Source organism: Belonocnema kinseyi, chromosome 8 (assembly GCF_010883055.1).
Source record: "Belonocnema kinseyi isolate 2016_QV_RU_SX_M_011 chromosome 8, B_treatae_v1, whole genome shotgun sequence".
NCBI lineage: Eukaryota > Metazoa > Arthropoda > Insecta > Hymenoptera > Cynipidae > Belonocnema > Belonocnema kinseyi.
This window is the reverse complement of record NC_046664.1, coordinates 114,029,278-114,046,826: the sequence shown is the minus strand read 5'-3', so window position 1 is coordinate 114,046,826 and position 17,549 is coordinate 114,029,278. Positions and strand designations below refer to the sequence as shown.

The following is a 17,549-nucleotide window of genomic DNA, read 5'->3' as shown; positions in this document are numbered from 1 at the left end:
TATATATATATATATATATATTTATTTATTTATATATACATATATCGGTTTTAAATCCACGAGTGATTCCAGGACTCGGTCAGTGTGCAAAGTTCTGCACCACCGACAATGACCGACACGAGGTAAATGAAAGTGACCCTCAACCCTTTACATGTGTTCATCGCGTGGCCATCGTAGGTATACCGCACGAACACAACCTGATATTGGCCTTGACTCAGGCAGATTTAGAAATTAGAATGGAGGTGATTGGCATTTTACGCCCAGTGAAACTGTTCGATCGCGAAGCAAGCAATTTTTGACAGCTACAATCTGAGAGATAAATCAACCAATTTTGTGTTTTTTAACTGTCCAGTATTTGACCTTAAAACCCGTTTGTACATTTTGTCTATTTGTGCTATAATTATTATCCATGGCTGGATAAATCTAATGCCAGATTAAGAAAATCAGTAAATGCTACAAGGAATTACAGGTTACGTTTCTATGTTCACCTTTCAGCTCTACTCTCATCATCATTGTTTTCAGGGCTTTTTGTGAATTATCACACCATGTGAGATCGACAAATCATTGGGATATTAACTCTTAAATATTTGACTAAAAAAAAAAAAGAAAATCTGCCACATATTTTAAGTAAAAAAAAAATTAAAGAACTGCACAAGTCCAAATTGAGTGGCCACTAATGGCCAACCCGGGAATTATAGCCCAGATGTTTAAACACAAGTACCCTAAAGTTTAGAAAAAAACCGGGAAATTTTCAGATTCATTTTTTACTTTTGTGGAAGATTTGATCTAAATTTCCATAAAAAGTCATCCTTTTTGGGTAGTAAAATCCACTATTTTGATTAACACTCGTCTGTTTCGAATAGCTAGTGCGATCTTTTAGATAAAAAATTCGCGTTTTAATTTGGGAATTTTTTTATTAAATTCCGCGTTCAAAATTAATCTCTTTTGTTTAAAAATTCAACTATTTTGTTGAACATTATTCCATTTTCGACAGAAAATTTTATGTTTTGAATTAAAAACTCGATTTTTAATTTGCAAATTTTTACTATCAAATTCTGGGTTAAGAATTAATCTCTTTTTTTTTTTAATTCAACAAAGTAGTTGAATCTGTAAACAAGACAGATTAATTTTTAAGCCAGAATTTGATACTAACAATTTTTAAATTAAAATCGAGTTTTTAATTCAAAAGATGAAAGTTTCTGTCGAAAATGGAATAATGTTCAACAAAATAGTTCAATTTTTAAACAACAAGTTAAATTTTCATCCAAAAAGCTGAATTGTATACTAAAAAAGGCATTTTAAATAAAATACATGAACTTTGCATAAAAGAAATTTATTTTCCTACAAGTCTAATTTTCTAGACAAAATATTAATATTTAATCATAGTTCAATTTTTTACAAAAAAGATTAATTTTCTTGTAGTTATGAAAAAAATTACTTTTTAAACAATAACTACAAAAAAAATCCTACAAAATAGTTAAATTTTCAGAAAACAAATTTTTTCAACTATGTTGATGATTCATCAACAAAAAAAAATAGATTTTGAACAAAGTAGTTCCACTTTTAACCAGAAAAGTTGAAAAAATCGTTAAAATTCTTTGAAATTGCCTTAAATTATCAAAATAAATTGAAAATTCGTTGAAATCTTATTAAACAGCCTCAAATCTTTAAAATCCTTTAAATTCTTTTCAAGTCTCTTGAAAATTTTTAAAGCTCTTGAAATTCCTTGAAATTAAAAAAAACCCTAAATTATTTTTAATCTTTTACAATCTCATATTACATTATTTAAATAATTTGAACATTCCTTGCAATCTATTAATGTCCTAAAAATATCAAGTCCTTAAAAATCTCATATTAAATTACCGTAATCAATTGAAAATTCTTTGGAATCGTTTAATTCACTCAAATTTTTCAAATCCTTCAAAATCTTTGGAAATACCTAGAACTTTTTTTAAAGATTTGAAAAGTACTTTGGAATTGTTTTAAATAACCCTTCTAACATTTTTTTTTTCTTAGAAATTCCTTTAGATTACAAAAATAAAATGAAAATTTCTTGACATCTTTTAAAACATCCTCATATATTTAAAATCTCTTGAAATTTTTTAAAGCTTTAGATTGAAATTTAGAAAACAGAAAAGTTTCAAAACGTTAAATATTGAAATGTTAGTAGATTAAAATTTTGAAAATGGGAACAATAAAAATGCAAAGCTTTCGAAACTTAATTTTCAAAAATTTTCAATTTATTTTTATAATCTGAAGGAATTTCTAAGAATTAAAAAAATTTTAGAATGGTTATTTAAAAACATTCCAAAGTACTTTTCAAATCTTTAAAAAAAGTTCTACGTATTTCAAAAGATTTTGAAGGATTTGAAAAATTTGAGCGAATTAAAAGATTCCACAGAATTTTCAATTGATTACGGTAATTTAATATGAGATTTGCAAGGATTTGATATATTTTAGGATATTTTAATAGACTGCAAGGAATGTTCAAATTATTTAAATAATGTAATATGAGATTGTAAAAGATTTGAAATATTTTAGGTTTTTTTTTTAATTTCAAGGAATTTCAACAGCTTTGAAAATCCTCAAGAGACTTCAAAAGAATTTAAAGGATTTTAAATAGTTCAGGCTGTTTAATAAGATTTCAACGAATTTTCAATTTATTTTGATAATTTAAAGCAATTTCAAATAATTTTAACGATTTTTTTTCAACTTTTCTAGTTGAAAGTGGAACTACTTTGTTCAAAATCTAGTTTTTTTTGTTGATGATTCATCAACATAGTTGAAAAAATTTGTTTTCTGAAAATTTAACTACTTTGTAGGATTTTTTTTTGTTATTGTTTAAAAAGTATAAATTTCTTTTATGAAAAGTTCATGTATTTTATTTAAAATGCCTTTTGTAGTATACAATTCAGCTTTTTGGATGAAAATTCAACTTGTTGTTTAAAAATTTAACTATTTTGTTGAACATTATTCCATTTTCGACAGAAACTTGAATCTTTTGAATTAAAAACTCAATTTTAATTTAAAAATTGTTAGTATCAAATTCTGGCTTAAAAATTAATCTGTCTTGTTTACAGATTCAACTACTTTGTTGAATTAAAAAAAAAAAGAGATTAATTCTTAACCCAGAATTTGATAGTAAAAATTTCCAAATTAAAAATCGAGTTTTTAATTCAAAAGATGAAAGTTTCTGTCGAAAATGGAATAATGTTCAACAAAATAGTTGAATTTTTAAACAAGAGAGATTAATTTGGAACGCGAAATTTAATAGAAACATTTTTTTATTAAAACGCGAATTTTTAATCTAAAAGATCGCACTGCTGTTCGAAGTAGACGAGTGTTCATCAAAATAGTTGATTTTACTACCCAAAAAAGATGATTTTTTTATGAAAATTTAGATAAAATCATTCACACAAGTAAAAAATGAATCTGAAAATTTCCCGGTTTTCCTCTAAACTTTAGGGTGTTTCTTAGTGTTAAAAAATCTGGCCTATAATTCCCGGTTTTCCCAGTCAGTGGCCGCTCGACTTGGACAGTTCTTTAATTGTTTTTTCCACAGAAAATGTCTAATGTAAAAAATCCCCGAATTATGGAGTTCCCGAATTTAAACATGAAGAAAAGAATTTTCGATCAATATTATTTATTTCTTAAAAATACAATAATTAAATAATTTTATTAAATTATTGTTTGAATTTAAAAGAATAATAATTGTTTAATTTTTTTAAATGCTATGTACATTATCAAACAAAATGTTTCACTCAGAAATATACATATTTTTTTAATCATTGCTTTTTAAATTTCAAATCATAATTTTTTAAACTTTAAACCTTTAAAAAAATGTATTTGCTAAAAGTATTCGATTATTTTATTTTCAATAAATAAAGAATATTTAATGAACAAGCATTTTTTCTATTGTTTGAATTTAGAAATTTTCTAGTTTGGATATTTTATAATTCAGCAATTTTCTGTGAGGAATTTTCGAATTCGGTAATATCTTACTGTCGGAAATTTTATTTTTCGTGAATTTTTTAATTCGAGTGTTTTATATTTCGGCGTTTTTAAAATTTACGTAATTTCATTCTTCTGGAATTTTGCAACTCATGAATTTTACAGTGTCGGGAATTCTATTTGTCGGTCTTTTTCAGTTGCTTCTTCCGAAAAATAAAATTCCCATCACTGTAAAAAATCCCGAAATTTTGGACAATTTATAATATTACTGAATTTGAGAATTCCCGACAGAATTTTGTTATTATTGAAAAAGTGCATTGTATTCTTCTTAACTTACAAAAAAGTTCGCAAAAATAAAATAATTAATTGTAAAAAACATCAAATTCACGCTAAATCAATGATGAATTGAATCCTACAAATTTTGACTTGTATAAAGCGCATGTGTTTTTAAATTTATTTTTGCAGAACATTTGTATACAATTATTGTTATTTTAAATTAAAACAACAATTTAAAAAATTAAACATTCAACAAAGTTTCTAGAATTAAAACATTTGATTATTGTATTTAAATAAATAAGTAATATTGATTAAAACATTATTTTCTCAATTGCTACAATTCGGGAATTTTCTAGTTTGTATCTCTTATAATTGGACAGCATTCGGCCTGGAATTTTATTATTCGGGAATTTGCAAGTTCAATAATATTGTAAACTGTCCAGAATTTTATAATTTCAGGAAGTTTACAGTGTCGGGATTTTTCAGTCCTAAAAATATTTCAAACGATTTTAAAAGATTGATAAAATTGTAAAAAAAATCTGGAACATTTTGAAGCAATTTTTTCGAATTTTATAAAAATTTTACGATAAAATTGGAATCATTAAAAATATGTTTAAAAGTTCTAAAAAAACTTCAAAAATAATTTGAATAATATTTATATTATTTGTATTTTACATTTTATACCACATAACTTACGTAACTTTTTAAGGTAAGCTGTATCAATTATAATATTTTACAGTTTATTTTAAAATATATTTTATGGAACATGATATATTTTATGAATGCGCCGTAATCTGGCTTAGAACTGCCGCCTTAACATCTAAAAACCGAAAGATTAATTTTCCTGCCACTTGGAATTATAATTATATTTTTATAAAAATGTTAGAAAGTATAAGAATTAAGAAATTGGAAAATACATACGAGAATTTGATTAGACAAATAGTATAAAAAATCCATAGAAATTGCAGATCACAAAAATAAAAATAAATACTAAATAATATCAAAGAACTATTAATAGAAATTGCACTAAAAGTTTTATCAGTTTGAATAAAAATATAATATTATAGAATAAAAAAATTATAACTTATAAAAGAATATAAATTAGAAGAAATAATGTTAATATTAGAAGAAAATATATGAAACCGAAATAAAAAATACTCATAGCCTTTTTTCTCTGACATTTAATAAAGATAACCATGCTTTGTAATGTTGCAAATGTAAAAAAAAAAAATTATTGGGAATTTACTTTCAATTTAAATGGTTCATGTCCGAGCTAAGTTACCATAAGTGCGCATCAAGGGGCCTACTGAGATATGGGTCCTATCTACGGGTTGCGGTGTATATAGATGCGCCGTCTATATTTATCGCGAGTAACTAAGCCCGCACCACATCTACGTTTATAATATTTTTGACCACATCTTCTTTTCAGACATCTTTAGTTAAATAGTAAGAAATTTGGGTTAAATTAATATTATAAAAAAGGCAGTTTTCTCTTCAAACTATTCTTCTTAATATTATAAGCAAATATAATAAACAAATCAATTATTCGGGCATTTGTCAACTGAAGAATTAGTTGTTTTTTTCAAGTCAGTCCTTTTAATTGGGAACTTCATGATAATTTTAGGAACATTCACAATTATTTGATAAATGTTATGTTTCTTCAAACCAATTTAATAAACAAATGCATTATTCGGTCATCTGTCGACGAAAAAAATAATTGTTGTTCTATGTCATTCCTTTTAATTGAGAACTTCATGATAGTTTCAGCAACATTCACACTAGCAAGAGCAAGGCCTTGCTTAACATGCTTAACAGCCTTAAAGCTGTTTCTCTTGGTGCTTCGGAACCCACCTTAAACTGTAGGTGCCCCTCCCACCACCAAGTAAGTGTGTGGGGTGAGTGTAATAGAATATGGAAGAAGGTACAAGAAAAATGTAAACCCTTAGGTGACACATTAGAAGCTTCCATTCCAAAAAGTTCAAGCATTTTCAAACTTTTTTAACTAATTTTTTAAATTTATATTTTTAGTTTTTAATAAGAAATTCTATTAAAATATTTATTTTTAATTAATAATAATAAACGCATGTGTGTGCGTTTGTGCGTGTCGCGATCCGAGCAAAGGGACCTACTAGGCAAACAATTGATTTTCGAATTATGATGGATTCTATAGGTTTTCCCCACTATTCGCAGCGGCCCCTGCGTGGAGCTCTACCTTCGATGATTGCGAAATCCAAAAGGAAAGCTTCAGTTGCTTCTGAACTGAAAATTGCCAAAAACAAAAGATTATTGTTTCCCTGTACTCCATTTTGCGCCAATATCATTATATTATAATGAAAATGGATGCTGAATTCACTTAGAAAATATGATATTATTATTAAATTGATTTATTTTAGTTTAAATTTGTCAGCGATATCAAACATCTTAACAAAACTTGCTTGTGTTTCAGAAAATGTATGCTCGGAGTCAGGAAAAGAAAACCGGGAAGACAAACTCGTGACATTTGGCGGCAAGAAACAATAAGTAACTTTATTGCTACTTGCTACGAGTTAAACTGTTTTAACTAAGTGTCCTGAGAAAAGTTCAAGTAATAGAACGTCTATTATTTTTACTGATTACCTTATTCAGGTTTGAACGACTTAGTACGACTAACGCGATGCCCGCTTCGTGTGAGATTGCATCACAAAAGAGAATAAAATAAATGTAGGCTTATTGTAGAATAGGCTACCGCTCGCTATGACCAAATATTCTTGAAATAATGAGCAAAAACCCTAAAATATATTTGACATTATATTGTTACTAAATTCTGTATTTCCTCTTGTTATTAAACTTTAAAGATAATAAATATTTAAAAAATAATAATACACTTCGAATTTCTTATCGTAGATTAGAAGTAAGTACCTTGGTAAATCAGAAACTATGCTACACGAGTTTTTTCTATTTCACTCATGCCCTGTGAAGAGCTTTGACATAACTTTACAAAGGTTTCATATGAAAGCGGTAATAAGCAAAGTTTAAGAATCGGTCGGTCGAGTTCTGAAGTGGCCGTTTTATAAACAGAGCGAACTAAGCCATCTTTAACTTGATAGCATTTAATTGCACGACCTAGCGACCATTTAGATGGAGGGAGACCATCATTGCGCATTAATACTAAGTCGCCAATCTTAAGGTTAGATTGTGCACAAGTCCACTTATATCGACGCTGTAAAGAGTGTGAATATTCGGTGCTCCATCTTCGCCAAAAAATCTCCACGATATGCTGACTGACCTGCCAACGAGATAGTCGATTCTCAGCAACAAATTTAACCGATTGTTCAGGGGGACTCAAAAGTGGTGCCCCAATTAAAAAATGTCCTGGGGTCCAATAGGTTAAATCTTCACTATCATCCGACAACGGTCGTATGGTAAGAGAATTAAGAGCTGCTTCAATTCTCGTGAGAGTAGTCTAAAACTCTTGGATAGTAAGTGTTTTAGAACGCACTATTCGGCGAATGTGATGCTTGAAGCTTTTCACTCTAGCCTCCCACATTCCCCCGAAATGAGGTGCAGAAGGAGGAATGAAATGCCAAGCATTTCAGAAGACTACCCATAAGCTGTTGTGAAAGAGTAGCCAGATGACGTACACATGAAACATAGACATAAATCAATTTCTTGACAAATGTGCGAGCTCCAAAAATCCAGAATTCCTAGCGTAACGTGCGTGAAGTAAGTTGTGCACCGCCATGCAATGATCTAATATGATCGTGATGAGCAATAAGCTCACTCATTCGATGACGCGGTAGAATAATAGGATGCTTTTCATCGTAATTATTTGGGGTATTATCTAAACGTCCTCCCAAACTCAGTACTCCAGAAGCATCTAAAAATGGGTGTAACGGTTTTAAAGACGAGCTCTATTTTATGTTATTGTCATGTTGAAGGGCGAACAGCTCAGGTTCGAAGAACTCCTTTTGCATTCGACGGACCCAATACAAAGAAGCTTGCTGAATCTCGTCTGCCGAGAGAGCCAATGTGTCATGCTGGAAAGTATACTTCGGCAACTAACCCACCCTAATCACAAGGGCTGTGAAAATTCGACGACAAGAGGTGGTCACTCTCAACAGTTCTGGCCAAGAAGAAAACCTATCAACTAAGTCAAAGGGTTGCTCAGCTTGTTCCATGGTATGATAAGTAGCTGCCTTGCTCCACTGAAGGTCAACATCTGAAAACAAAACAGGCCGTGATTCGGGCCAACTTGTAGAATGTTTGAACAGCCACTGTGGACCATGTCACCATAAGGGATGATCCTTTAATTCTTCTGGAAAGAGACCCCTAAAAGCACAATCAGTGGGATTATCCTTAGTGGGAACATGACTTTACTTAGTGTTTGGGACGAGCTCATGAATATGAGCCACTCGATTAGATACAAATGTACGCCAAGTCGATGGATGCTTGGTTAATCAAGCTAACACACCTGAGCCATCAGTTTGACAGTAAAGTGGGATACTTTCTAACCCCACTGTTGAAATTAGAAAATGCAGTCTTAGCTAATAATTGAGTTCCGTATAATTTACGTATAGGTATGGTCACAAATAGGATTTAGTAATAATAATAATAATAATAATTAAAATAATATTAATATTAATTAATACTCTCGATTTAGTAGTCACTAAAGTTAACTGTGCATTTCCATCCTCCTGAATAATACGGAGATATACGACTGCAGCATAAGCTCTGCATCCTAGATTATCATAGCCTTTTCTAGTCCACCGCGGTATCTGAATTGCCTGAAGTTGGCTAAAATCCTTATAATATTTAGATAAATTATCCTCCAAATCAGTGAATAATGGCTAATCCCTCTGAAGCTTTTGAAATGATAGTTGCTGCATTAAAGGCTTAGCAACTATTGACACCGGAGATAACCAACCCATGGGATCATACAGCATTGCGATAACGGAGAGAATTAAGCGCTTTGTCGTAGAATCCATAGGTCGGGACTAAACCTTAAATCGAAAAACATCAGATGCAAGATCTCATTGCAAACCTAAAACTTTCAGTTTAATATCCTCATCCATAAAAAGATCAAAAGCTCTCTCATAATTTCTTAAGGGACAGTCTGACAATAATAATTCATTAATACTTTCCCATTTTATTAAGTGAAAAAAACCCTTTTGGAAAAGATGAATGACTTGGATTCTTAATCTTCGAGCTTCGTCAACTTCATCAGCGGCAAAAAGAGTTCACAACTCATCAGCAATCAAAAGGGATCTGGATTGAGGTTCCTCCATTTTCCAGAAACTAAGAAAGTCATCCTTAAGGACTTCCTCGGTTATGCTTTGATGTGCTGTTACTGGCTTAGACCAGCTGATGCTCGATTTAAGAACTGGCTCTGAGAGGATCCATCCGAAGATGGTATCCTACGCTGTGAGAGAGCCTAACGTTCCTTATTTAAGCCCTGGTAAGAGACGTGATCCAAATATATCCGCTCCTAGAATGATAGCTACAGCTTCTAAGCCAAATGGATCGGAGTCTGCTAACGAATGTTCTTTTAATTCCTTTTGAACACCTCACCCCGGTCTTACAGGTGGAGTGTAAGACGTTAAATGTAATAATACTAATGCCTGCATAAATATCGGTTTGATTGTACCCATCTTTGGTAAGAGCAATACTTGAGCTAACTTTTTTGCGGCACCTATCATCTCACCTCACACGCCGTAAACTAAAGCATTAACCCTGTGATACAGATCCCAAATGCATCTTCCATTCTTTCAAAGATGACATATCCAATTTACGCACTATCCAAAAAACCATGACATCATCCCAATGCTGAGTTGGTCGATTTAATTCTTTAAACATGTTAAAGCTTCATTTGTAGTGTCGCGTAAAACTCTTAATTCCGCTACAGTATTATTAGAAATATTCGGAATAGATGCGATTTGCTTGCAAGTAAGCATTAATCAAAGCACGCTTATTGTCGTAACGTTTTTTAAATAGTATCTCAAGCCGTAGTGAAATTGGTATCGGACTCTCTTACATGCTTGATCACATGGCTAACATCACCTGTCAAAGACCTCGTCAGATGATGTAAACGAGAGACATTAGATAATGACGCGTTATTGAGAATGAGAGCTTCGAAAAGATCACGAAAATTTTCCCAGTCGACATAATTGCCCGAGAACTCAGGCAGCGTAATTTTAGGTAGCCTTATAATGCTAGAATCTTATCGTAATACGTTCTCTTGCATCGAATGGTTACCTATTGACCTTTCAGATACGAAGGGGTGCAATTTTGAATTTAAATAATCAAAATCTGAGAGATACGCTTCCTTAATTTGTAAGAATTGATTTTTGGTAAAATACTCTATTGAAGTTTTCTCAGTCGGTTTGAAGAGCGGCCTTGCCTGTAAATCTAATTCTAAACATCGTAGCCATTTTTATTTAATAAATCCAAACGACCTATGACAGTTTTTTCGTTTCGTTTATCGAGAGCAAGCTTCTTAAAATTAATTTCCGTACGGGAAATGGCTTCATGTACCGTGATAAGCTCGGTACCTAAAGTTTCCATTTTTTCCATGAAATCCTAATAATTATTACAATATGCAGATACTAGCACTCATAAAGCTAGAAATAAATTGAGAAAATTCTATTTAGCCTAAATGAAAATATTCAGCACTGATGTTGAATATTCAAATTAAAAGTTCATTTTAAGAATATACTAAGCCGAAAGGCCAGCAAATTGAGTGTACGAATTAAGTATCATAACATTAATACTCATGCTGTCATGAAAACATAAAAATAACAGTATAAGCAAAGCAACCTTTCGTGTTTATTTCAATCATAATAAGACTGTCCTTGCGTACTGCAAAAGAGACAGCTGGAGACTTCGCTGAACGCGACGTTGTACACCTGAAAGACTTGCCTTGTAAAGGAGTCTTCGTTGAGATAGCGAGATTCACTCGCTTCAATTCTGCATATGACCACGAAGAAGTAGAAAGACAGCTAAAGATTGATGATTGGACTGGAACTGACAGTAGTATAAGTCGACAGGCCCTCAAGTGATGAAAATAGCGAAAGCCTCTATTGATAACGTTCCCTGAAGTGTGAGTGAGATCCGATGAGTTAAGCAGCAGTCATTAGACAAAGTCCGACAACGGACACTGTCGTGGTTTTCCTTGTCTTGCTTTGACTATCCTTTTCCACTGCATCCTCGAACATTATTGCATTACACAGTTCAAGATTACACTGATATTCCAAAAAAGTGTTGTAGTAATTATGTAAATAATTCACTCTTTAAACAATTCTAGTCCTGATCAATATATGGAACACCACGTATTGAATTTAGACATAACGGCTGTCGAGCCCATAATGCTTTCTCGACAATTTTGGACTTTCGAAGGAAACTGAGAAGACTAACTCGTGGAATTTGGCGGCAAGAAATAATAACTAACTGACTGGTTATTCAAGGCGCTACTGAGTACACAAAAATACCCGCACACTTATTACATATCCATTAATCATTTGCAAACTTATAATCGCGCATATTCCTAACAAAATTTGAAAGATTTAATTTCGTAACTTGGGTTACAGTGTGTAACTTCCAAGCAAAGTTTCAGATCAAAAAATCGTTTCTAAAATTCAATTCATACAGTTATAATATTATACAAAATAAAATCAAGTTTTGATTGCCTTCAAGCGTAGGCTTTTGACCCACTCTGTCGGCTTGCGGGTTTGATTCCCGCCTCGCACTCTGAAAGAGCTTCCGCAGCCCATGCGGTGACCACTAGATTAGCAAGGGAGTGTTCATCTCCGGAAAGTCGTGGGACCAGTACTTCTAGATAAAAAGGTTCTCTAAGTACTTAAAGCTGTTTCTCTTGGTGCTTCGGAACCCACCTTAAACTGTAGGTGCCCCTCCCACCACCAAGTAAGTGTGTGGGGTGAGTGTAATAGAATATGGAAGAAGGTACAAGAAAAATGTAAACCCTTAGGTGACACATTAGAAGCTTCCATTCCAAAAAGTTCAAGCATTTTCAAACTTTTTTAACTAATTTTTTTAAGATTAAAAGTTTTTATATAAGGCTATTCGTAGTACCCAGAAAGACGATAAAATTTTTCACTGTGACTACTTTTTTAAAAAAATTACCAGTTATATAATTTATAAAATTTTTAAAATCAATTGAAAATGAAAATTTTAAGTCAAACAACGCCCGATATGAAAAAAGCCAAGAGAAGAAAAACGTTGATATTCGAAAGATCTAAAAGATAGTAGTCACAACTTTCTTTAATTTTCTTAATAAATCGAAAATTCAAATTTTTATACCACAAAAAAAATCAAAAATTCCATTTGGTGCGCAAACTGTACAAGATCCGAATAAATCTGAATAAAGATGAATAGATTAGATTTCGTGAATAGATAAGAAATCGTGTTTTGACAGAATGCGTAGTTTTTGTTTTAATCGTGAAAAATAACATTGAAAATAAATTTTTTTTAAACGACACTAGCTACGAAAAACAAATAGTGAACAAAAATTGTGCGGCCAAAACACATCTACAAATTCCCATCGTTTATGATTTAGAAAGTATTAGAAATTTACACCGCAGTTTTTTAATGGATCTCCACGTTTTGAGACCCCCTGAAGCCGAAAATCAAGTTTTGGCGATGAAACCATTCTGTCCGCCAGTCCGTCCGCCCGTAAATACAAAGAACGATGAAATCAAGCTTTAGCACACTTTTACGTTAACTAGCATTCTTTGACCAACGGTTATGGTTTTATCCAACGAAAATGCTATTCAAAATCGAATATTTCTTTTTTTATGCCAAACGACGACATATACGTGAAAATAGAATAAAATTAGTGTCTATTTAAAAGTCCTACAAAATTACTTTTAACTTTCTTTTTATAGATCTTGTAATTTTGGTTTTGTTGATCGCAAGTACTATGAAAAAAATTAAAAATTAAAGTTTCGGACGGCGTGAAATACGGAAAAATTCAAAAAGAAGTTGCATCTTTCAAAAATTCCTGCCAAAATTATTTGAAACCTTTTTTTATCTCACTTGTCATTTAAGTTGTATCTATTGAAAATATTGTTTTTTAATCTACCCGCTTCGCGGGCACATTCGCATAGCACGCTGGGTGTGCAGCTTGTTTCGCTCGCCAGTTTGAGTGCGCCTAGGGCAAGCGCCTGTTGAAACTCGCGCTTCGCGCTCGATAATACGTTACTCCCTCTTCGCACTTGAACATAATTACACCTCTCCTTCGTGTTCGGATATTTATTCTTTGCGTTTGGAATTCTTGAATGAAACCTTGTCAAAAATACCTCTTTTAAATAGCAGTATTTATATGCGTCTTCATATTTAACTGACATAGTTTCTAAACATTTGTGATATCTAGTGTAAACGCTGAATGAGATTTTATAATCGATCAGGAAAGTATTTTATGTTATTTTTTGAACATTTAAAAAATGTGGAAAAGTATATAACTTTTCTAATTTTTATCGAAATCAAAAATTTCCTTCGGATAATTGGAAATTCTTTCACCCATCTATGAGAAACTTTCACACAAATTTCTGACATTTGAAACAAAATTCAAATTTTGAAAATTCTCTTGTAATTTTTCTTGCAAATAACTGATTAACGACTTAACCTTCATTTTTGGACCCTTAAAAAGTGTGTTAAAGGATGACTCGATTAAGCAAACCCTTCAAAAGTTAACGTGGCTGCACATTGAGGTAATCATACATACATACAGACAGACAGACACTGACAACATTTTATGATTTTCGGACTCTGTGAGTGTCGAAACGTTTAGATCCATTAAAAACCAGAGACCGAAAATTTGGAAGATGAAAGAGAATGTAAAAATGTTGTAGAATATATAACGAATTGCATCTTTTTTAGATAATTAGAACCTATTGCTATTTTGAATAAAATATGCATTCGGAGTGAAAAGTTTACCAACTTCAATACTTTTTGTAAAATATTTTTTGTTGTATTCTAAACCAAATATAAAAAAAAGGTTCTACACAAAAACGATTGACATTATTCAATTTTTCGCTCCGAATACAGATTTGATTCAAAACAGGAATAGGTCCTAATTATCTAAAAAAGATGTCGTGCTAGTATTTATTGAGTGAAATGAGACAATTCAATTTTGAGGTATTTCAACATTGAATAACTCTGCCATTTTTCAGCCGATGGCGGCAAATGTGCGCGATCCTGAAACGTCATTCAGTGCCACTTTAGTTATAAGTCAATACCACGAAGGAATAATAAGGAGATCTAACTTCGTTTCGCTACTTGGCAATAGAAGCATTACCGTAGATGATAGCCACATTACAGGAAGATCTTAAATTTTCGTGCGCAGATGCGCAGTTGTTTTCTTCCTATACATGGAAAAGTGTAAGAGTAAGAAAGTTTGTCAAATTGCCGTTAGTTAGAGAGGTTATGTACGTTTTTTTATGCAGGTGGTAAAATTTGTTCAATTGCAAGTTATAATTATATAAATTATCTTAAAATTGTAGTACATTATTATCTTTGAAATCGTACGTTAGAATGAAGAACTGTTTTTTTCTAACACTTCCAAACATTTTTTTCGTAAAAAATCTGTATAATAAAAAATATAATCGACCTAGTTGCTTAAGATCGTGACAATTTGACTTGCAATTTGACAATCACTTGCACACTTTTTCATGCATAGGGAGAGGAAAACTGCGCACCTGGGCACGAAAATGTAAGATCTTCCTGTAATGTGCCTACCACTTACGGTAATGTTTCTATTGCCAGTTTCGAAAGGCTTCCCATTGGCAGTCGAGTCTCTTTATTATTCCTTCGTGGTCAATACACATCGAAAGAACGCGCTGAAATTGTTGCGCTTTACTTTGAAAACAATCGCTCAATTGTGAAAACTGTACGTGCTTATCGTAAAAAATATGGGATTTCTCTGGATTTAAATGCACCTGATTTTTTCTTGGGGCTATTTAAAAAGTAAAGTTTATGTCAGCAAGCCGAAGAACATTGACGATCTCAAAAGTAACATACGAGCCAAAATAGCTGCTATAACGCCCGAAATGCTGACCAATTTTATGCAAAATGCCCGAAAAAGAGCTGCTTTTTGCGTATCGAATGGAGGTGGTAATTTAATGCACATTGTGTTCAAAACTGATTTTAAATGAATGGTAGATAATATCCTAAATAAATCATGCTCATTAGTCAAAATGGGTTAAAAAATGGCAGCGCTATTCAATGTTGAAACACCGAAGGTCTAGACGGCGCACACTGTATTAAACATATTAAATAATACATTCATTTCACATGTTTTTGCTTACTTTTATATAAATCAACACTAAATTTTATATTTAAATTTCTAAATGATCTCTATATAAATATAAAGTCTGTGGTCGATTCCTCAGCATCTATTTGTATTACATTTATCGAGATAAAATGGATAGTAACGTAATGATGCAGATATCTTGTTTCTCGAATAGGTTGAGATTCGCAGCCCTTATCACAAGTTTATAACATTTAAGGGCATGTGACACAGCTAAATACCTATATTACCGACCTCACTTTATCAGTTCACTGAATCTTTTTTTGAACCTAAGAACTTTTTTTGTGAATAAAATATCGAGCTGAAACGTTGGAAAATGTATTAGAGTACAATAAAGTACGTTTAGGTACTGCATTTTCGTAGAAATTTCACTAAAAATTATTTGATCTTTTTTCTGAACCTCGACATTTTTTGAACGTTCGAATTTTTTTTAGACATAAAATATCGGTCTAAAACTTTGAAAAATGCAAGAGCCGAAAGAAAACTATGTTTAAGTACAAAGCTTAATGATAAAAGATGTAAAAAAAAATTTTCAACTATCAATTTCATCGGCATCAGCCGGTAACGTTGTACACGAAAATACGAATCCTGGCGGGCACTAGACGAGGCTCTAGAGGGTTCGTATTTTCGTGTACAACGTTACCGGCTGATGCCGATGAAATTGATAGTTGAAAATTTTTCTTTGCATCTTTTATTATTAAGCTTTGTACTGAAACGTAGTTTTTTTCGACTCTTGCATTTTTCAAAGTTTGAGACCGATATTTTATGCCTAAAAAAAGTTCGAACGTTCAAAAAATGTCGAGGTTCAGAAAAAAGATGAAATAATTTTTAGTGAAATTCCTACGAAAATGCAGTACCTAAACGTACTTTATTGTACTCTAATACATTTTTCAACGTTTCAGCTCGATATTTTATTCACAAAAAAAGTTCTTAGGTTCAAAAAAACATTCAGTGAACTGAAAAAGTGAGGTCGGTAATATAGGTATTTAGGTGTCACATGCCCTGAAGTAGCAAGCTTTAAATTTGTATTTTTTTTAAAGAGTATATAAACTTTCTTTTAGCACAAATAGTGAAACTGAAATGGAGTACTTCGGTAAAAATATTTTGAAACTTTCAGCTTATTTTGAAAACTTATTCTGAAACTTTCAGCAAGTGTCGAAGAGTTACGCTAATCTTGAGATTAAATATATAACAAGAGGAGTTGAGTCGTTTTTCTCGAGTATGATTGAGACGAAATTCAAATTACTTGCAATTGCATTCATTTTACAAAAACTTGTGGGAATAATACTGCAAAACCTCAACTTTACTATCAAACTTGAGAATAGTACTTACTTTTAATGTTTCAGTCTAAGTTTGATTTATTTTTTACAAAAAGAATGATTCAATTATGAATGATTGTAAAGTGATATACAACAAAATAAATTAAGTTTGAAAAACAATAGCTCTTATTTTCTAAATGATAGGTGTATTTCGCATGAAACAATCGCACTAACCTTACAGATTCTTAAAGGAGTCCCCAAGTTTAGATTCAGATAATGTATCTTCTATATTCTTTCACCTTATTCCGCATACATCAGCGTTAAAATGAACCTAAAAATGTTAAATGATCGGGTTGCCTTTAGTTAATATACTTCAGTAAAATATCAGCTGATTACGCGATAGCTAACCGTAAATTTTTCTTCTTTGCTAGTGGCCTCTTAATACATCATAATCGAATTGAATCTAAGAGTCTCAGACAGGCTAGACTCATTCAATAAGCCATAAATGACTTGACTTGGACAGTGAATAGCATGATCCAAATACATAGTCTAGTCACGTGCAAATAAAAAAGTGAGCTAATCAGAATCCACCGCTTTATTTCTCCATCTTGGATAATTAAGGCGGCAAATGTAAGTGATTTTAAAATTTAAAATGTTCGAATTAAAATTTCTTGTAATTTTGAGGTATAAAAATATTTTAATTTTTATAAATGGTATAATGATGAATATGGGTAAAGGAAAATACGATTAACTATAACTTTAGG

The 17,549-nt window shown here is 31.6% G+C and overlaps 1 protein-coding gene across 3 annotated transcripts in view; it reads right to left on the bottom strand.

Annotated features, from left to right (window-relative positions):
- The window catches only part of LOC117177987 (5'-AMP-activated protein kinase subunit beta-2), a 314,314-nt gene extending 296,999 nt beyond the window's left edge, over nucleotides 1–17,315 (bottom strand). For 2 of the 3 annotated variants that reach the window (XM_033369151.1, XM_033369149.1), the window contains exons 1-2: nucleotides 17,194–17,315; nucleotides 17,020–17,116 (exon numbers count right to left, since the gene is read on the bottom strand). The gene's annotated coding sequence lies outside the window, so the exon portion shown is untranslated. Of the gene's footprint in view, nucleotides 1–17,019 lie in introns of all 3 variants that reach the window. The other variant, XM_033369150.1, reaches the window with a different exon arrangement.
- Nucleotides 17,316–17,549: the final 234 nt, after the last annotated feature.